This window comes from Mus caroli, unplaced genomic scaffold (assembly GCF_978045245.1).
Source record: "Mus caroli unplaced genomic scaffold, Mus_caroli_1 scaffold_19, whole genome shotgun sequence".
NCBI lineage: Eukaryota > Metazoa > Chordata > Mammalia > Rodentia > Muridae > Mus > Mus caroli.
Genome location: NW_028227274.1, coordinates 34,356,537 through 34,379,957, shown reverse-complemented (window position 1 = coordinate 34,379,957; position 23,421 = coordinate 34,356,537). Strand labels below are relative to the sequence as shown.

The following is a 23,421-nucleotide window of genomic DNA, read 5'->3' as shown; positions in this document are numbered from 1 at the left end:
AACTCAAGTTTATTATCTAGATTTAGAATAAGATAAATTATAATTATACCAAAAATTAATGAATATTTAAATTAACCCTTCAAAAATGATAAGTGAAGAGTTGCTTTAATGATATTTGTTAATAACAAACAATTTCTGATAGATTCTGCTGTGACAGCTCCTAAAATACTAGAAACTTGACTCTAAGTAGAGTGTCTTTTGTTTGTTTGTTTGTTTGTTTGTTTGTTTGTTTGTTTCGGTTCTAGTGACTGAATCGAGGGCTTCTCATCCATAATCGGATTTTTACTGTTGTTGCTTTGTTTTGAGGAAGGGCCTCACTGTATATGTCTGGCTGGAACTCACTTTGTAAACCAGGATGGCTTCAAACTCAGAGATCTACTTACCTCTGCCTCCTGAGTGCTGGGCTTCAATGCACCACCATGCCTGACCTCATCCATTAAAGGGCAAGCGTCCTTCCCCTCAGCTATCCCCCTAATATAAAATTATTTTTTAAAGATTTTTATTTATATGTACAAGTGATTTGCCTACATCAATGTATATGCAGGCTTGATGCCTAAGGGAGCCGATGGTTGTAAGTCACAATGTGGCTCATAGGAACCAAATGCAGGTCCCCTGTAAGAGCAGAAGTTATCGTATTTCTGAACAGTGTGTTTCTAAGAATCAACTATAGCTATTACTATACCTGTTAGCACTCTGATGATCATATCTTAGAAGATTAATTTGAAAATGAAATACAAATTTTAAAACATTAAGGACTTCAAATTTATGGCAAACTTTTCTCATTATCAAGGAAATAACGTACTTCTAATTTTAAGACTTTTCAACTCTGGGAAGATAATAGATTTCTGTTAAGAGTGAAGTCTACTTAAAGTTCAAGATACACCCACCAAATTGCCAACTCCAATAAAACCAGATTCCCAGACTGAAATGGATAGTGTGAGCAGTGGCTGAGGCTAAGATCACTTAGTGGCAGTCGTGTATTTAGGTCATCAATATGCTCATGAACCCACCGAAAGACAGCAAGTGATTAAATGCCAGAAAACAGTTTTAGACAATTATCTCACCTAAATACATCTTTCTTTGAAAGGAAAGAGAAGAAGATCCTTCACACATGTAGCATTCACTGGTCAGGTCCTGTGTTTTAAGTACCCACTGTAGGAGTTTCTGGTGGAAATGCAGCCATACAGCCAGACCTTCCATTTTGGGCAAGCTCCAGTTCCACAAGGAACAAGCTAGTCAAATAAAAGGGTAACTCGGGGTGATGGGAAGTGTAACCCGGCTTAGAGTGAGCTATGGTTGGGCATCTTCACAGAAGGAAGCCTGCACGGATCAACCCAAGGATGCTGACACTAGGATGATGACTGTTGACCACTCTTATGGGTCCTTTATGTGTAAGTGAATACTCTTCACTTACATAAAGAGAAGGAAGAGACCTGGGTGCTTGGCCAACCCAGTTTGTATTCAGACAAGGTCTAATTACTCAGCCCTGTTGGCATGGAACTTGCTAAGTAGGTCAGGATGGAACTGACCTGACTCTACCTCCCAAATGCTCTGCTCTAACCACGTGCTTCACCACACCCAGGTTGATGCAGTCTTTTAATACTAAAAGTTGAAGGGGCTCCTTTCTCTCTTTTGCCCGAAAACCTAAAATTCTTACTATTATTATCTTTGTGTTTAGTTGATCCAATAGAGGGTATTTTTTTTATTAAGACACATAGAAGTTTGCCACACATTCCTGAGTGTTGACATGTACTGCGATGGTCAATGATAGATAAGATTGGAGTCCTGGAGTTTAGAGTTCAAAGAGCAAACCTGGGAAATGTTCAGAGTAAAACTAAACTACTCTAAACAGACTCTGCTAAGAAGATAGAAAGCGGTGTCTAAAGATATTTAAAACCCTGTAAGTTGTCTAATTTGTAGGGGATTCGATCTTTGGCTTTTGTTTGTTTTGTTTTGTTTTGTTTTGTTTTGTTTTGTTTTGGTTTGGTTTGGTTTGGTTTGGTTTGGTTTGGTTTGGTTTGGTTTGGTTTGTTTTGGTTTGTTTTGGTTTGGTTTGGTTTGGTTTGGTTTGGTTTGGTTTGGTTTGGTTTGGTTTGGTTTGGTTTGGTTTGGTTTGGTTTGGTTTGGTTTGGTTTGGTTTGGTTTGGTTTGGTTTGGTTTGGTTTGGTTTGGTTTGGTTTGGTTTGGTTTGGTTTGGTTTGGTTTGGTTTGGTTTGGTTTGTTTTGGTTTGGTTTGGTTTGGTTTGGTTTGGTTTGGTTTGGTTTGGTTTGGTTTGGTTTGGTTTGGTTTGGTTTGGTATTATTTTTTCGACTGGATTTCAGTATGTAGCTCCAGCTGTCCTGGAACTCACTATATAAAGAAAGCTGTCCTTGGACTCAAAGAGATTCTCCTGCCTCTGTCCCCTGGGTGCTGGTATTAAAGGTGTGTCCCACTACACCTGGCTCTACTTTTGGCTTTTACGTTTCTGAGAGGAAAACATTTAGGAGCAATAGCCAATCGTTATGCTTTGGGGCCAGTGAGGTGGCTTAGCAGGTAAAGCTTTCACTTTGCAAACCTGGTAGCCCGCCTTAGATTTCTGCAACCCACAAGTAGGTAGAGAGAGCTAGTTACTGAGGCACACACACACACACACAGTAGGAATACAACTGCACACCAACATCATGCATACCCATAATAAATAAATAAATAAATAAATAAATAAATAAATAAATAAATAAATAAATAATCAGGTTTCCCCCTTTTCAATTATTCAAGGTTAAGTTATTCACACAGAGATTTAGTTATGAGCCTAACTATGAAAGTAAGAATGCTTAAGAGAATTGTTCAATGTGCAAGAATTTGATACTTAATTCATAAGTATCCCATGACAGCACAGTGATATAAAATAAAAGTACAGCTTTAGGTCTAAGTAATGAAGAGGAATCATTAATAATACAGAAATAGCGATGTTCTTAACAAGAAAAAAAATATTAAAGACCTACCTTTCCTAAGCATTCGGCCTCTAAGGGTGGTTGTCTCTCTTCTGCTGATTCCGGACCTTGGGATAGGCTAGGGCTGAAGGCCATGAGATCAGTCTTAGGGGGGCCTTCTCCAGAGCACACCCTCTGTCGCCTCTGCTGCGAGTATGACCAGCTCCCCACCGCGCTGGAGCACACCAGCATGGGCTTCCCCGGAGCACAGGCTCCATCAGTGGGCATCGCTGAGCAGCGCAGCGCTGTGTAAAGCAGCAGCGTGAGCACCAACAGGCTGGACACGGCACAGATGGCGATGATCAGGTACACGTTGACAGTCACCAGAGACGCCTCTTGGCCAGCAGCATCTATCAACGCTCTTGATGAAGTTTTTGGAGCTTGACTATTCTCAACTAGAGAAACTAACACTGTGGCTGTGGCAGTCAGCGAAGGCTCACCATGGTCCTTCACCAACACTAGCAGGCGCTGGCGTGGCGCATCCACTTCATCTAGGGCTCGCGTGGTGCTGACCTCGCCTGTATACAGACCCACGCGGAACAGGCTACGCGTGCCCACTGTGGATTGCAGTTCATATGACAGCCACGCGTTGTAACCAGAATCCGCATCCACTGCACGCACCTTGGTGACTACATGGCCCGAACCCACTGACCTAGGTACAAGCTCGCTCACTGAGCCGCCAACTCCCACAGCTCCGTGAGGCAGCAGCAAGGGTGCATTGTCATTCTCATCCAGCACAAACACCTGCAGAGTCACATTGCTGCCCAGGGCAGGCACACCAGCATCCCGCGCGCTCACCTGGAACTGCAGCAGCTCCAGCTCCTCATGGTCCAGAGGCTGCAGCGCGAACACCTTGCCGCTCTCCGCGTGCACAGACACATAACTCGACAGCAAGCGCTCGCCCACCCTCCGCTCCACCAGCGAGTAGGACACCAGCGCGTTCTCCTGTGCATCGGCATCCATCGCTGATACCGTGAAGATGTGAGCTCCTGGTGGATTGTTCTCCTTCACAAACACGGTGTATTCGGGCTGAGCAAACACTGGAGCATTGTCGTTCACATCAGCCATCTCCACAGACACGCTGGCCGTGGCTCGTAGCGAGGGCGAGCCCCCATCCCGCGCTGTCACCATTACCTTATAGTCAGCTGTGGCTTCCCGGTCCAAGGCGCTGTCCAGCACGAGCGAATAGTAATTCTTGAAAGTGGACACCAGCTTGAAGGGGATATGAGGACTCAGGGAGCAGGTCACCTGCCCATTGACTCCCGAGTCACGATCTGACACTGAGATGAGGGCAATGACAGCACCCAGGGGAGCATTCTCTTGCACAGGTAGTGAGAGAGATGTTATTGAGACTTCTGGCGTATTGTCATTGATATCCACAAGTTTTACTGAAATTTTACAATGTCCTGACATCGCTGGGGTTCCCTTGTCAGATGCAATGACCTGGATTTCATAGGATGTCCTTTCTTCATAATCTAACTCTCCCTTAGTTCTGACTTCTCCTGAGTTGGGGTCTATTTGAAACTTTGTCCGTGTGGTGGAAGACACATCACTACCGAGTGAATACACAATCTCGCTGTTTGATCCTTCATCTGCATCAGAAGCATTTAATTTCATCACTAAGGTTCCGTTTGCAGTGTTCTCTAACAATTGTACTTTGTAAACGGATTGGGGGAAAGTAGGTTCGTTGTCATTCACATCTAACACCTTGATGAGTATTTGAACAGTGCCGGTGAGCTCAGGCTTGCCTCCATCAGTAGCTACCAGTAACAATTTCACCTCCGCATCCTCCTCTCTGTCCAGAGATTTTCCCAGCACAAGAAACAGAGATTGGCTTAGTTCGTCGCTTGTTTGAACATCTAGAAAGAAAAATTCACTGGGGCTGAGCTTGTAGGACAGAAGAGCATTTACTCCGATATCTGCATCAGAGGCTCCCTCTAAAGGAAACCTTGAGTCAAGCAGCCTAGATTCGTGAAACTGGATAGTTTTTTCTGTCATTGGAAATCGCGGCGGGTTGTCGTTAATGTCCCTCACCTCCACCTCCACGTGGAAAACCTGCAGCGGCCTGTCCACGATCACCTCCAGATGGATGCTACACTCCGCGCTCCGCCCGCACAGCTCCTCCCGGTCGATGCGAGAATTCACAAACAAAATGCCATTCTGCAGATTTACCTCCAGAAGGTCCCCGCGGTCCTTGGACGCCACCCTGAACAGGCGGGGCACCAGCTCCGTCAGCTCCAGGCCCAGGTCCTGCGCGATGCGGCCCACAAAGGTGCCGTGTTTGGCCTCCTCGGGGACGGAGTAGTGGAGCTGGCCGCTCCCTGCCTCCCAAGCTGCGAGGAAAGGAAGCAAGAGCAGCAGACACTGCCTGACCTCTGGGCCCCCTCTCAAAGAAGGCATCACTTCTAGTCCTCCGTGAGTTGATCAAATTAAATGATCATTTTTTAAAATAAAGTAAAATAAAATATAAGTTCTAACACCTGCTCAAATCCTGCTGCTTCTCCTGTCGTTTTTTATCTGGAGTAACAAAGAAGCTCTGGGTGTTTTCTTTCCAAGAGAGAGATCACTCTCTGGTAGACAGCGACACCCTGTGGCTAAACTGGTTAGAATTTTACCTTATTAACTGAAAATATGAGTTTACCGTATTTAACTGTCAATGTGAAACTTATGCATAAATTCAGTGTGAACTTCAATAGCACTACGTATATTCACGATGTTGCAAATTTATCCTCTTGTAAAGCTTAAATTTTATACAGATTAGATAACAACTCCAGTTTCCCTGACCTTGCCCATGGTAACCACCATTCTACTCTTGTATAAGTTTCACTACCGTGTAAGTTAAACCATAAAAGATTTCTTGAAGTTGTTGCTCTGCCGTTGAGTTCGTTTTCCTTTGTTTTGAGACTGGCTCTTTCAGCTTTCCACAATGTCCTGAAGTTTCGCCGGTGTTGTTGCGTGTTACACGATTTCTTTCCTTTTTAATGCCGAATGGTTCCATTGTGTATACAAAGCATTTTGTGTATCCATTCAACCATTAATGAGCGTCTGTTTGCCTCTTGTAAATAGTGATGATACAAACACAGATGTACAAGTAGATCTCTTGTATACCCTGGTTTCAATTCTTTTGTAATATTACAATTTTTATTGCTTCTTCAAGTCAAGTACAACAGAATCAATGAGTATTTCTGTTTATTGAAAATATGTTTAAATACACCTTTGTTATTTATAATTTTGAGCTTTAAATTGTTGGCGGATTACATTAGTTTCTTATATAAAATTGTTTTTATGTTATGATCATTCTCTTATCTATTATTATATTTGAATTATCATGCAAGAATAAATGGATTTCTTTTTAGTGTTAGTTACTTGAGAATATCTTTATTAATTTGTAGTTGGCTTCTTCATATGTAAAAATATGAAGCTCAAATAAAGATGGTGTGGGATTATTTGAAATGAATGGAGGAATGTCAGTTAGCAAAGTTCTTGTCAAGTTGCACACTTGTAACTTTGTGTAAGATAAAATTTTTGCGTTTAGCATTCTTAGAGGAAAATAAAATGAACTGCAAAATTTAAACTGTCAGTTAAAAGCAGCAATGGAAGATAGATTTTTCCGGAGCTAGATCATTAATAATTTTTCTTGGAATTGGGTATGGTGGTACATGCCTTTAATTCCAGCACTTGGAAGGCAGAGGCAGGTGGGTCTCTGATTTGAGCCCAGCCCAGTCTACAAAGCGAATTCTAGGAAAACCAAGGCTAAAAGAGAGGAAATTCTGACTTGAAAAACTAATAATGGCACTAATAACTTTTCTCTGAGTCCAGTGTCTTAAACTTATTTCACTTATTAATTTTTGCAGTAAGATGAATTCAACTGGAAATAACTATATTTTTAAAATATATTAATACTGCTTCAGACAAAAAAATATCCCATGTGTTTTCTTAATAGTGGTTCCTAGATTTTATATAGATACATAAAATCAGGTATAAACACACACATACATATAAGTACTTATAGCATTATATATATATATATATATATATATATATATATATATATATATATATAGAGAGAGAGAGAGAGAGAGAGAGAGAGAGAGAGAAGAAAACACTATCTTAACGGAAGGGTCTAGTGAATGAGGAAGAACAGTGGGAGAGAGAGGAAAGGAGCCTGGGAGAAATATTCAATGCGCTTTGTATACCTGTATGAAAATGCCCTTACATAAAACAGTACTCTGAACAATGAATATGCACAATGAAACTTTTAAAATAAATTTAAAGAATAGGACATGAAAGAATGCATTTCATTTAAATGATGTGAAGGAAGAAAAACCATTGAAATATTCTGAGTGGGACAAGAACATCAACTAACAATGGAAAATCCATTCATGTTTATGTTAAATATTAATTCACAACATTGCTCCATATTTATGTTTTTCCTTTATATTACAGTAGCTTTCCAAAAACAACAGTCGCCTTCCAAACTTTGTCATTCTAAACCCATGTCTTTTTATAATATCGATTAATATTTGAGATTCATCCTCAAGTTAGTAGAATTAACCAATCCAAAAACCTTTTAACCTTTATATAAGTCATTATAACACAGAAAGAATAGTCTTCCTGTACTTATATCTACAATGTGTTCATCTTAAACTTTGTGATTACAATGTAGTTGTATGAAGGCATATCCAAATACATTAAGGTCAAATTTGTTTGATTTGTGTTTTATTATTGTTATTAGTGGCTTTTGTGCCTTCATTTACTTGTTAAGGCAGTTTCACTTATATCTTAGGCTAGCCTGAAACTTGTTCTGTAGCACAGGATAGCCTTTAAATTAGGATCCTGCTGGGCAGTGGTGGCACACACCTTTAATCCCAGCGCTCGGGAGGCAGAGACAGGTAGACTTCTGAGTTCGAGGCCAGCCTGGTCTACAGAGTGAGTTCCAGGACAGCCAGGGCTACACAGAAAAAAACTGTCTCAAAAAAACTAAACAAACAAACAAATAAATAAATAAATAAGCATCATATTGCCTCCACCACTCAAGGATAAGTATGTGCCAGTAAGCTGAGCTCTTCCAGACAAATCATTTGGTACTATCAAAGGATGTTGGGTTCTAGTACTCTGAGATAACTGCATATCCAAAAGAGTGCACCAGATCTCTGAGAACTAGAATTACAAATAATTATTAACCACCATGTGAGAGCTGGGATTCAAACCTGGGTCTTCTGGAAAGGCAGCAAGGGCTCTTAACCACTGAATAATCTCTCCAGACCAGTACAAATAAACTTATTAATATAATGAGTTATGTCATTCTACCCTCAACTGTCAACCTTATTCAAGTTTATCTGAGTTAAAAGAAAGACAATATTGTTTATCTTCTACTTACAATTTTTCAGTTTAGCTTTAAAATTTTCTATCACTCCCAGTTGTTTCATCTTTTTTCTGAGATGGAGTTTGTGTGTGTAACCATGGCAATCCTGGAACCTGCTTTGTACACCATGGTAACCTCAAACTCGGAAATCTGCTGTCTCTTCATCCAAAGTGTTGGTATTAAAGGTATACACCACCATGCCTAGTTGGTTTTATTATTTTAATTTCTCCTTTCAGAGAATTTTTCATGGACTTGCTTTCGTTTATTCTTCACCTGCTACCACAAGAATTACAGTTTTCCAAGAATGATTTGCATAAAGAAAGTTATAATATGTACCATTTCTAGAAAACATGTTAAGCATGTTCTGCTTTTAAAACATCACATAAAGTGGAAACTTCTGCTTTCTTTGGCAACTTAGTTGTGCCATGTGAGGTTTGTCTGGGAACTGCCTTATGTTTTGCTGACAACAGATGTGTGGTGTTTTGCTGGAAGCTGCCTGAAAAGGGGGCAGTGATATTTTGCTAGAGCAATGCTTGAGAGAGCACATGATATTTGGAAAGGGTATAAAATATAACTGAACAGACAGTGGAACACAAGTGTGTCCTTGGTTCTCCTGGCAACTCTTTGCTGGTCTTCGTTGGGCTTTGCTGATGGAAGTTTTCACTGAGATTGCTATGGCATTGGTTCGCCTTGCCTTCTTTACTGACTTCCTAGAGAGGAATGCGCCAAAGAACTTCTTGTGATATTCTAGTGGCTTCTTGGCAGAGCCTTGTGGTTTGTTCTGGATTGAGCTGCCATTGCTGATTCATGAATGGTGTTTGTAAGTGGATTGAGCTGCCACTGCTGATTTGTGTGAACTGAACTGCTGATATCTTGACAATTAAGGTTGTAATCACCCCTAAAGAGCTATTTCTAAACAGGCCCACATCTTCTTTTGCCATATTAACCTTTCCTTTCTACTACCTCTGGTGGGTGATGGGCTAGAAGGGAGGTTAAAGCACTTAAGAACCCTTATTATGATTAGTTTTGAAAAATATAAGCCTACATACAGTCACATATAGGATGGTATTTACTTTTATAATGTGTTGGCTGACAAAGAAAATTGAAAAGGGAACCTTACACCAAATCCAACCCCTTCTCTAACTCAGTTATTACTGTAAGCAGGATAAATGAACTCTTGAGGCCAGGAACTTAGATTATACTGTGAGTGTTACTGTGTGCTTTGGGTTCTATTGCAGGGATTTTCATATGCCAGGCTGTCAATATACAATTGTTGAGTGAATGATGGTAAATACTGAATGTCTCTCTAAAGACGATAATCATGCATATAGCTATGGAGACATAATAATGTAAGTGAGGAAGAAACTTTTCATTATGATTTCTGAATATATTCTTTCCAAATGTATAATCCTATAAGGTTTATGTCACAGATAGAGGAAATTGGAATGTTATTTTTTAGCATTATTACTCCAAAATTACTTTGGTTATTCTTGCCCAAAGACTGTGTGCCATAATATTAATATATGGAAAGTTGCAGAAACATGCTTTAGGCTTATGTCTTCGAATGCTCTAAGCAACAATTTTTCATAGACTATTTTACATTTCTCCCTTTTCCTTTATCTTTCTAAACTTTCTTATATACCCTCCCTTGTTCTGATTTAAATTTATGGCTTATTTTTCTTTACTTTTTCGCGTGTGTGTGTGTGTGTGTGTGTGTGTGTGTGTGTGTGTGAACCTAAATACAACCTGATCGGGCTATATAGTGTTACTTGTATATATGTTTTCAGGGCTGGCCATTTGGTATTGAATAACCAGTTGGTGTGCTCTTCCCTGGGGAAAACTGTAACTCCTGCTCTCAGCATTCCTTGGTTGCCTGTAGTTCTTGATCTAGGGTTAAGACCTCCTGAGCTTCCTTCCTTCCATATTAGCACATCTATTGGTGTTGTACTTTTTTTTTTTTTTTGGTTTTGGTTTTTCGAGACAGGGTTTCTCTGTGTAGCCCTGGCTGTCCTGGAACTCACTCTGTAGACCAGGCTGGCCTCGAACTCAGAAATCCACCTGCCTCTGCTTCCCAAGTGCTGGGATTAAAGGCGTGTGCCACCACTACCAGGCTGGTGTTGTACTTTTACAGAGGAGATTTTAAGGGGCTTTTCAGTATGTTTGTTTGGATGTTTATCCAACAAGACTCACTCACTTAATTATTATGTAACTTCAGAATTTAATGTAAGAATTAAAACATTATGTTAGAGGCTGTGGAGATGGCTCAGTGAATACAGTGCGTGCTGTGCAAGCTTAAGAACCTGACTTCAGATCTCTAGTATATGCATACCCTAAAGTCTAGCCAAAAAAATGAGCTACCTGATTCAAAACAAAATGTACAGAATAATTGAGGAAGATAACTATCATTAACTACTGACCTCCACACCTACATGCACAGGTGATTATACCCATACATACACATATATCTCTGTGTGTGTATCATTCACTCACTCACTCACTCACTCACTATCTATCTATCTATCTACCTATCTACCAACCTATCTATCTCATGCACACACAAAGAAACATTCACAAATTTAACATGCTTTTGACTAAATGGTTTAAAAAAGAGACCTATATTAAATGTATATCAGTTGTTTATTGAAACTGCTGTAAAATACTGCCTAATATGTTACTCATTATCTCATTATTGATCAGCATAGTGACTATGAATCAAACTTTGAAGAGACCATTATTCCTCATCTGAACAACTGGTGTAAAGAATTCCCCTTTCAACCTGGTAGTGCCTCTAATCCCAGCACTCAGGAGGCAGAAGCAAGGAAATCTCTTGAGTTCGAGGCCAGCCTGGTCTATACAGTGACTTGCAGGACAGCCAAGGCTACACAAAGAAACCCTGTCTCAAAAAATTAATTTTCTTTCTTTTTTATTTCTACATTCATTTCTCTACAAAGATATACATTAGAGATTTGTATGTCGTAAAATTTGGTTTGGAAAAATTACTACTATCTTTCTCTTGGTGTTTTATCTTGGATTTTAAACAATATTTAAATTTTGATTTCTGCAAAGGTATTGCATTGAAAGCAACTTTAAATATTTAGTCAAATGCAATGGACTGTAAAAAAAAAAAAGCAAATAAAAATAGTAATTATCCTAAACTTAGTTTTTCTTGCCTTAGGTAATCTGTTAAGGGAATAAAATTTTCATCTAATAAAGTATCAGGAGTAAAAGAAGAGAAGAGTTTGGGGATGTTGGCAAATAAATGGGTGGGAGTCAACTGACTGGATTGCTTAAGACACAAGTTCACATAGTAATTATTCTTCTAAACAAGGGAATGGTACCAGGAAATTGTTGGATATTTTAATGTGGAAACCAATTTGGACCATAGAGATTAAAATTATTATTTAATTCCAACTTTGAAATTTAGCAGTGTAGATAGAAAATGCATGGGTTCTATAACTTTTTCTACAATGATTTGTGCAGAGCAAGACACTTGACAAGAAATGAGAGACCATGTTAAAAGTGACCAGCCTTTCTGTGCTTGTCTACCATTTATGAAGCACTTGGCTCCGTCCCTAACACCACCACTACCCAAAAATAACACTAATAGCACTGAATTTTTAAGAAGTATTCGACCATGTAAATAAAAGAATAGAATAATTTGTACAAACACTGCTTGATTCTTAGATATATTTTTGCAGCTGCAAATACTAGAGTGTTCGAAAAGACAGTTAACAACATGTTCCTGAACACTCTGAATATACTCTAAGTTCCATTTAAAGAATGACTTAAAAAATAAAGTTAAATCTAAAAAGAAGTTCGAAGCCACAGCTCAAATTTGCACTTACATTACCAGAAAGATCTGAATTTACTTCTGCGTGGTCACTTCTTTCCACTATGTTCAAACCTGGGGCTAAACCGGGGCTGAAGGCCATGAGGTCGGTCTTAGGTGGACCCTCTCCAGAGCACACCTTCTGTCGCCTCTGCTGCGAGTATGACCAGCTCCCCACCGCGCTGGAGCACACCAGCATGGGCTTCCCCGGAGCACAGGCTCCATCAGTGGGTGTCGCGGAGCAGCGCAGCGCTGTGTACAGAAGCAAAGTGAGCACTAACAGGCTGGACACGGCACAGATGGCGATGATCAGGTACACGTTGACATCCACCAGCGATGCCTTGGAACCCACTGCACCGGTTAATACAGGCAAAGAGGCTTTCTGGATCGGACTGCTTTCCACCAGAGATACCAACACCGTAGCAGTAGCAGTCAGCATTGGCTCTCCATGGTCCTTCACCAGCACCAAGAGACGCTGTCGTGGAACATCGACCTCATCTAAGGAGCGTGTGGTGCTGATCTCACCAGTGTACAGACCCACGCGAAACGGGTTGCGCGCACCACCTGTAGGAGGTTGTAGTTCATATGACAGCCACGCATTGTAGCCAGAGTCCGCGTCCACCGCGCGCACCTTCGTCACCACATGCCCTGCACTCATTGTCCGTGACACCAGTTCGCTCACTGCGCTGCCTGCGTGAGGCCCCAGCAGTGTGGGTGCATTGTCATTCTCGTCCAGTACAAACACCTGCAGAGTCACATTGCTGCCCAGGGCAGGCACACCAGCATCCCGCGCGCTCACCTGGAACTGCAGCAGCTCCAGCTCCTCATGGTCCAGAGGCTGCAGAGCGAACACCTTGCCGCTCTCCGCGTGCACAGACACATAGCTCGACAGCAAGCGCTCGCCCACCCTCCGCTCCACCAGCGAGTAGGACACCAGCGCGTTCTCCTGCGCATCCGCGTCCACCGCAGACACCGTGAAGATGTGCGTGCCAGGCTGGTTGTTCTCCTTCACGAACACGGTGTATTCGGGCTGCGCAAACACTGGAGCATTGTCATTCACGTCAGCCACCTCCACGGACACGCTGGCCGTGGCCCACAACGAGGGCGAGCCCCCGTCGCGGGCTGTCACCACCACCTTATAGTCCGCTGTGGTCTCTCGGTCCAGGGTGCTGTCCAACACAAGCGAATAGTAATTCTTGAAGGTAGACACCAACTTGAAAGGGACATGAGGAGTCAGGGAGCAGGTCACCTGCCCATTGACACCTGAGTCAATGTCGGATACCTTGATGAGTGCGATGACAGTGTTAAGTGGAGCATCCTCTTTGATGGGCAAAGACAAGGATGTGATCGCCAGCTCTGGAGCATTATCATTTATATCCAGTACTTTCACCAAAACCTTGCAGTGATTTGACATGGAGGGAGTCCCTTTATCAACTGCCTTTATTTGAATTTCATAGGATTTTGTTTTTTCATAATCTAGATCACCGATCACTCTAATTTCTCCTGAAAGAGAATCCACATTGAATTTTTCTTGAATGTCAAGAGAAACGTCATTGCCAAAGGAAAACACAACTTCACCATTGACACCTTCATCAGCGTCAGTGGCATTTAACGTGGTCACTAATGTCCCATTCACTGTAGATTCTACTAACTGTGCTCTGTAAATGGCCTGGTCAAACAGTGGGGCGTTGTCATTAACATCGAGCACAGTAATCTGCAGCCGAACTGTCCCCTCCAGCTCTGGCTTGCCCCCGTCGGTGGCTGTCAGTAATAACTGAAGTTCTGGTGTTTCTTCTCTATCCAAAGATTTTCTCAGTTCAAGAGAAAGGGATTTACTGAGTTCGTCTGTTGTCTCTACCTTTAAAGAAAAGTAATCAGAGGGGCTCAGCGTGTAAGTTAAAAGAGAATTGGCACCAATGTCTGCGTCCACGGCGCCCTCTAGTGGAAACCGTGAATCTAGTTGCCTATTTTCAGGAATAAAAATCCTTTGCTCTGCGCCTTTGAAAACCGGTGGGTTATCATTAATATCTTTAACCCTCACCTCCACGTGGAAAACCTGCAGCGGCCTGTCCACGATCACCTCCAGGTGGATGCTACACTCCGCGCTCCGCCCGCACAGCTCCTCCCGGTCGATCCGAGAATTCACAAACAAAATGCCATTCTGCAGATTTACCTCCAGAAGGTCTCCGCGGTCCTTGGACGCCACTCTGAACAGGCGGGGCACCAGCTCCGTCAGCTCCAGCCCCAGGTCCTGCGCGATGCGGCCCACAAAGGTGCCGTGTTTGGCCTCCTCGGAGACAGAGTAATGGATCTGGCCGCTCCCTGCCTCCCAGGCTGCGAGAAACAGAAGCGAGAACAAGAGCAGGCGCCGGGCTCTCAGGCCTCGGAGCCTGGAAAACAGCATTGCAAAAGTACTGCACCTTCCGTATCGCTGTCACACCAAGATCATACTTTGCACCTTCATGTTTTCAGCCATCCGTCTCCTCACCATTTTTATCTTTTCTCGGTTGGTGACGAAATGAAGCTTCCTTCCCTTCTTTTTTAATTATCACTGCTTCATTTCCAGCTTCAAGAATTTGTGGTATACAGCGACACCATGTGGATAATGTAGAGTTTACATCCAGCAATGGTCTTTGCAATTTTGTTATTTCCAGTGCATATGAAATTGCAATTCATCAATGAAATAGGACTTTCTAGCAAATAAACAGTTAATAAAAATAACAGAAGATAATTTAGTATTGAAAATACAATAACCACCATAACATGTCCCATATTTTCATATAATATTGTTTACTGCAAATCGTCACCCCACTCTAACAATTACATGCATATATCAAGTGGACCTGCAATCCTTTAGAGTTGCAATATATGTGGAGCATTTATTCTGAACACATCCCTCTCCCTTAAGTTGATTACCATATATAGATACTCAGTTTCATATAAAATGGCATAGAACTTGTACATGACTTGTGCATGTCCTCCAAATCACTTTATATAACCTCTGAATTATTTACAATAACTACAGACATAAAAATGCAAACAGCTGTTAAACTGAATTGCTTGGAAAGTAAATCCTTCCCATGTTCATCATAGATACAATATTTTTTAACTTTTCTGTTCATACTTGGTTTTATTCATGAAACCCACTAATCCAGAGAGTTGCAAATACAGAGTTCTTAGTGTAGGACTAAACATGAAACTGAATAGATCTCCACATACCTGTTCTATAGTGTTCTTTTCACCAAAATTATAAGAAAGTGTAAAATAACAACAGCTGCATTAATTACCTTGGAAATTATCTCAAAGATATAAAATTATTTAAATTCAGTTGCTTCAGCCAATTATTGGAAGAGCTCCAAATAGGACAAATAGAAAGAAAACAACAGACACATCACAGGAATAGTCCTGAAAGCAATGCAAAGACAGTAAGAAACCCTTTTAGTCTCTGGTAGTGGAACCTACGAACTTGACCACACTTAAGAAGTACACTACAGGGCTGGGGAGATGATTCAGCAGCTAAGAGAACTGGCTGCGCTTCCAGACAACCTGGATACACTTCCCAGAATCCACACGGAAGCTCCCAACTGTCTGTAACTCCAGTTCCAGGGGATGCAACCCCCTCACAAAGACATAAATGAAGGTAATACTCCAAAGCACATAAAAATAAGCATAAATAAATATTTAAATAAAGAGGTATTCTACAACTGAACTACAATCCTAGCCTCACGAAAGAGTAAAGCCTGAAATAAGACAGGCAGAGAACCGAACATGTATGCTTAAAAGTGAGACTTTTTTTATTCCTTAAATGTGAAGGCAAATAAGATGACCAGCCACTTTCCAGGAAAGGCAATATAGGCTAGAAGGCAATGTGATAATAACACTCTCTGCAGAAAAGAAGTGTCAACAAAATATTCATAGCTGTATCTCAAAAATAAAGTAAAATGAAGGTATGTCCATATGGAAAAAAAAAGACAAATACAATAGCCAAAATAAAATCCCAGTCAGAGAATGGATTTTCAAAAGAGAATAAGTAAGCTAGAAGATAGAAAGAAATTCCGTGAGAGAGAAAACAACCAAAAAGAAATACAAAATAGAACCACAGAGACATTCAAAATGATAACACAACATCCAGCATTTGTCATTCTGTCATGAGGGGAGAGAAGAGAAGTAGGTTGATAAAATATCAAAATAAATAATGAGTTTTAAAATCCTACCCTGGTAAACAAAATGGGGAGATAAGGAAACACCAAATATGGTGAACCCAAACAGTTGAAGCACAGCAGATGGCAAGTATATTTCTGAAAAAAAAAAAGACAAATAATATCTTATGTACACCTTAAGAAAAGAACTGTAATACCAGTGAATTACCAAGAGAAACTAAAAACAAAGAACCATTACAATATTTTTAATTGTTTAATGAAAAGAGCTATCAACTCAGAAGTCTAGATACATGAAGAAAAGCATTCCCAAATGAGAGGGAAATGGAAACATTTTTATGTGCTTCAAACTATGGTAGTTTGTTATTGGTACATCTACTTCAAATAACCATGAAAGGGTATCTAAGTAGAAAGAAATACATGAGAGAAATTATCTTGAAAGATTAAGGAAGAAGAAAGAAACTGGGAATGGCGCTCCTTGTCTTTGATCCCAGCATTCAGGAGGCAGAGAGAGACAGATCTCCAAGTTCTAAAAGTCAGCCTGGTCTACAGAGCTAGTTGCAGGAGAGCTGGGGCTACTCAGAAAAGCCCTGTCATGAAAAGAAGGAAGGAAGGAAGGAAGGAAGGAAGGAAGGAAGGAAGGAAGGAAGGAAGGAAGGAAGGAAGGAAGGAAGAAGGAAGGAAAGAAGGGAGGGAGGGAGGGAGGGAGGGAGGGAGGGAGGGAGGGAGGGGAGGGGAGGGAGGGAGGGAAGGAAAGAAGACAAGAAAAAAGGAAGAAAGGAAAAGTACAGCACACAGAAATATGTATAACACAAATGTTTCTTGTCTTTCTAGACCATACTTGGTAGTCATAACACGGATGAAATTTTAAATTAATATAGAGGAAATACTCAAGACAACTACATTATTGAAATGGAAAGGTGGAGGAATGCAAAGGAGGTAAATATTCTAAATTTCATGTAACTGTTGAAGTAATGACACATTTCATCACAATTTCATTAGTAAACTGATAAGATGTATATATGATATAAATATATAAATTAAATCAATAAGATCTATACAAAAATGAGACAACAAAATACTAAGGTACACTTCAATAAAACACTTGTTATATATATATATATATATATATATATATGTATATATATATATATATATATACATATATATATATATATATATATATATCACTCATACTCAACATATGCACTCTTAACTCTCTTAGCTGGAGAAGTAAGAAATCTTGGTCAGATCATAAAGACAAAAGAAAAATCATAAAATGTACACACACCCTCCAAAGGACCAGGAATCAATTCTGAAGAGGACAGAAAGCATATAAGAGCCCAAGAATGTGGGTGACTACAAAAAAACATAATTTTAAAGCACATCAGGGCAGCTTCATATTTGAACTCAAAATGTTTGCAATGCCATGCACAAAACCTGTGCAAGACCAAGCCAGAATAAATCCCAGCATCAAGAGAGAAGTTGGGCACATGATCCCACCCTATAAGGCTATTGACAAATGTTAACTGCTGGGAGATGGAGAGACTGGTTTTTCTAAGAGTATAGCTCCTGGCAAATCAGCCACTCTCAAGAAAAAGACCACATATCCAGAAACATTTGGGCATCACAGATCAGTTTGGAGGACTTTTTAAAATGAAGACATAAACTTAGGTATGTAAGAAAGGAGTGACAAATAGAAGAAGATTGATACGATCTTTTTTAATTTGTTGTAATTAGTTGTATGAAACTGTCAAAAAAATTTTTAAATGGCATAAAAAGAGAAAATGAAGTTAAACTATTCATTTTATATGTAATATGATTCTATACATTAAAGACCTATAGACTCTACCAGAAAACTCAAATATAAAAAATACTTTCAGTAAAACTACCAAATACAAAATCAATATACAAATATTAGTATCCTGGGGCTGGATAGATGGCTCAGTAGTGAAAAACATCCACTTCTCTTCCAGAAACCCATTGTCAATACCCAGAACCCAAATAATATCTCATACCATGCATAATTCCAAGTTCCGGGGGATCTAATGCCTGTCTTTCTATGCCTGCCCCAGTTCCCAAAAAGTGACACAGAGACTATATTTATTTAAGCTTTTGGCCTTATGTCTAAGCATTTTTCCACTAGCTTGTAACTTAACTATGCAATTTATTTTATTTATTTATTTTTATTTATTTATTCATTTATTTATTTATTTATTTATTTATTTATTTATTGGTTTTTTGAGACAGGGTTTCTCTGTGTAGCCCTGGCTGTCCTGGCACTCACTTTGTAGACCAGGCTGGCCTCAAACTCAGAAATCCGCCTGCTTGTAACTTAACTATGCAATTTATTTTTTTTATTTATTTTTATTTATTTATTTGTTTGTTTGTTTGTTTGTTTATTTATTGGTTTTTTGAGACAGGGTTTCTCTGTGTAGCCCTGGCTGTCCTGGCACTCACTTTGTAGACCAGGCTGGCCTCAAACTCAGAAATCCGCCTGCCTCTGCCTCCCGAGTGCTGGGATTAAAGGCATGCGCCACCACGCCCGGCTAACTATGCAATTTATAATAAGCTAATTTCTTCCACGTGGCTAGTTAGTTACCTCTCCTTCCTGGCCTGCTTCTTCCTTCATGTCCAGATGGCAGAATCTCTGATGTCTGACTCCTTCCCCAAGATTGTCTCTGTCTCTAAAAGTCCCACCTTACTATTCTGCTTTTTTGCTATATGCCACTAGGCTTTTATTTTAAACAACCAGAAAGTGGTAGACAACACTGTTTACAAAACACTATGGCAGGAAATGCTTAATAATAGAAAAATATGGCTTATAACCAGATCTCTGCTGGTTCAGAAATCAGCATTAAAATAGTATAAGGTGACCCTCTACACAATGCACAAAACATTACTCTAACATCTCCCTCTTCTAATCCAATAAAAGGTTCAATTATATATATATTTGTGTGTGTATAAAAATTATAAAAATATAAAGTAAGAATTACATTCACAATGTCTAGTCCATTTTTATTTTTCAACCTTAGAGAAAACACTCTATCATATCTTAGAGAGTGCAAACTTCTGTACCTAATTCACTTTCTATCAATACTCTCATTTATATACCTAAAAATATCTTCTTAGTCCTTATTTTCTTAAATCCTAAACAAGTTAAGCTTAATTACAAGACTGTAACTATATAGTCTTCAACCCTAAAGACCTGAGAAGGATACATGTTACCTGAGTAAAGATGAAGTGTAGCACAAGCAACTTCCAAAACTATAGAAATTTTAGAGGTTACTGGCTACTGAACAGTCATCCAAGGCTTCTCCACAATGCTGGAACATCCATCCTTAGCCTACTGGCCCAGTGTATCAGATAAACATTTTTGTGAAGCAGGAAATATGAAAGACTTGCCTAACTTGTCCTGGAAACGTTCAGCAGTCAACTTCCATTATGTCCTGCTTGTCCATTGTTTGGACAGCATGCTGTCTGCTGTTGAAGCAAGGGCATTTTTTGAGTGGTGGCTAACTTCACCATATTTAAAGAAAACTCCATAAGGAGGTTCTTTGATTCTCATCATGTTCTTTGAAGAAGTATGGTTGTGCTGCCAGGAGTAGTCTTGTCTCACTGGCCTTTTATTGGTAAAACATTTTTAAATGCCATATCTTATAGATTTTTGAGGATTTGAAGACCATCTATCTATCTATAGTATATTGGAATAGGCAAATGTTGCTTTGTTTCTTGCTGCCTACTATCTTCTTAACTTTGAAAACATCTACAGGAGGATAAATAAAGCTTGTTTCTGTAATTAGCTACACTATTATCTATCACGACCATAGGTTTGACCATAGGTTTTGTTTGGCTACCAACTTGCATTTTTATATCCTTCAGTTTGCAATAGCACCTTTCAAGGACTAGAATGTCACATTACATTTATAAATGAGTTGCATGGGTGCAATACCATAAACAAAAGTTGAAACATATATACAGCATGTTGTAACAAACTATAACCTTAAATTATATTAATATACAGAATCTATAACAATGTAACATATTTGGGGCTTGCCATTGCTTTCTAGTCTAAAAGTAGATTCAACAACTTACCCTTATATCCTATCATTCTTTTTTTTTTTTTTTTTTTTTTTGGTTTTTTGAGACAGGGTTTTTCTGTGTAGCCCTGGCTGTCCTGGAGCTCACTCTGTAGACCAGGCGGACCTTAAATGCAGAAATCCTCCTGCATCTGCCTCCCAAGTGCTGGGATGAGCCACCACTGCCCAGCTATATCCTATCATTCTTATATCTTCATTTTTTTCTTTCATCCCTTTCTCCCTAACACTAGATAGGAGAGAAAGAAGGATAGAGGAAATAAAAAGAAAGAGAAAAGGAGACTCCTGAATCTAACTTCCTTTAATTTGTTTAATCCCTGGAAAAGACCATTAAAATTTTGCAATCAACCACCCTTAAATAATTAAAAACATCCATCATCCATCAAATGACCAAAGCCCACCAACCCAACTTTTAGGGAGTGGGGTGTTATTCTCTTAAAATTGCTTCCTACTGTCTGGGGCAACATTCTTTTGGGGGCACCCTAAGAAAATTGGGACATTGGCCAGGTCCTAAGAAATCTTGCTGTAACATTTGCAGTTCAGTTTCTGAGAGATGGGAAAGTACAGGGATTAACTGAATTCCTGGCTGAAACAATCTATAAGACCAGATAATCTTAGCTAGCCATTTTGAAGTTGTTCTGGATGCAGACTTTTGAGGAAAAAACTATGGAGGCAGTATGTGAAGTTGGATCATCTGGGTTATTTGTCTTGTCTTCTTTGGTGTCTGGATATTTTGCTCTGTAAACATATAAATTTTTAAAGGTGATATACATTTCTGCATTTACACATATGTGGAATGTGCAATTTTGTTTACAAATCAGCTAAAGGTGATACTCTGCTCTTTGTTTGAGCAGGTGAAAGACATCAAACGTTATAAATCCATTTGGACTGCGTAACTAAACTATAATATAAATTTCCATCCATACCATATAAAAGGATGGCATGTAGTAATAATTCCGAATGACTCTGTAGGCAAAAAGATTTATTGGCTATGCAAAGACATGTCTTAGCCAGTCTCGGAGCTTTTATCGTATAGAGATGATCATTCATGTTACCTGTTTTGTTGTTCTTCTTGGTTTCTTTCTTCATTTCTGCAGCCAATATTTTCAGGATGTTCCCCCAGTCAAGTCAAGTCTTTATTAAAGGAATCCATAGCTTTTTTTTCTCCTGTTGAAAAAGATGCACCCTCTCCCCCAATGCAACACATTTCCAACCTTCAATTCTGTAGTTAAGATGTCCTTTCAAATAAATGGACTAGTTTATTTCAGCAGGATTTTTTTTTTTGCATAATCAAATGTTTCTTTGTTATCAGCTTTTGGGTTTTGCTCATTAGCATTTCAAACATAAAGTTAATAAAGCACTATGTAACTTATCTGGGGGAGTTTTGTTACCCCTTTCTGTATATTAAACATATCTTTGAGAGTATGGTTGGATCTTTCTAAAATTGCTCATTCTGTAGAAATGTGTAGTATACCTGTAATATGCTTTATGTGATAATATGCAAAAATGTTTCATTTTACTAAAGACATATGTTGTGGCATCAGTTTTAATTTTACAGAATTTCCCATGATAGCCATAATGTCTAATAAATGTGTAATCACAGAATTGACCTTTTCAGAACTAAAAGCAGTTACCCATTGAAATCCTGAGTATGTATATATGGTACAGTGCACATACGTTAATTTTCCAAACTCTGAAAAATGAAACACATCTATTTATCAAATGGGTATCATGGAGTACTCCCTGCAGGTAATGGAGCTTTGTTATACAAATACCAAGTAGGAGATTTATTTATAATTTCCTTTGACTGTTGCAAAGTGATAGAAAAATTCTTTTCTTCAAATCTTTACTGTTAGCATGGTGTTTCTTATGAAATTCTAAAGCTTCTAGCACATTTCCTATTAATACCGGATCAATTTCATCATTACCTCATGCCAGAGGGCCTGGTAGATCCATATGTGTTATATACAATGGATGATTTCTACTTCTGGTTATTAATAATTGAATAAATAGCAAAGGTAATTCTGACTCATCCTAAATAAATTCAGTAGTTTCTATATGCAAAACAACTCTTTCTGTATATTGAGAGTCAGTAACTATATTAAGAGATTCAGGAAAACCTAATAATATCATAAGAATGAAATACAACTCTGCTTTGTGAACTGAATTATAAGGGGCCTGAATCACTTTATTTACCATTTCTTTATAACCTGCCATTTCTGATTTATTTACATCGGTATAGAATATAGGAGCTCCAGAAATTGGTGACCCTTTTACTACATGAGGAACAATCTAATTATTTCATTTAAAAAATGAAGTCATCTGCTTTTGAGGTATTGATAACTTCTCAAAAACTTTTGAGGTATTGATAACTTCTCAAAAACTTCTGCAAGCTATTTGCCAATGTTCATTTTCTTAATGAAGCAATTTCAGCATTAATAAAAGGCACTGCAATTTTTAACCAGTCTATTCATGCTAATAGACAAAGTCTCATTTTTCTTTTTAGAATCAATTCAGAAATCTTTCTATATAACTCTTTGCTTTTTACTCTGTTTTTGTGCTTAAAAATATCCATTCTAAGACATGATCTTCTCCCTGCATAAGAATTACTATGGGAGAATGAGTAAAAGGGAAAATAACTAAAATGCAATCCCGTTTTGGATACAAACAATCTACATGTGCATCCTTGTAATTTTTTTCTATCAGAGCCAATTCTTCTTCTGCCTCAACTGATAACTCTCTTGGACCTTATAACCTATAGGGTTGAAATAAATTTTGTAACTCTTGAGTAGTCAATCCAATTATAGGTCTTAGTCAATTAATCTCTCCCAACAACTTTTTTTGGAGTTAAGATTTTTTACTAGATATTAGTTCAGGCAGGTGCCCTGGTTCAGTGGATCACCTCTCCCTATAGGTCACAGTGAGCAGGTTTCTTCAGAAGAGCCTGTGGGTATGAGAGTGCTGAGCCCCAGGGTCGGAAGCAGAACTGGAAAGCCTCCAATA

General features: G+C 39.3%; 2 pseudogenes; both read left to right on the top strand.

Moving 5' to 3' along the window:
- The first annotated feature begins 3,064 nt into the window (after nt 1-3,064).
- LOC147000244 (uncharacterized) lies at nt 3,065-4,450 on the top strand (annotated as a pseudogene).
- Nucleotides 4,451-12,265: 7,815 nt separating this feature from the next.
- On the top strand, nt 12,266-13,575 carry LOC147000243 (uncharacterized; annotated as a pseudogene).
- Nucleotides 13,576-23,421: the final 9,846 nt, after the last annotated feature.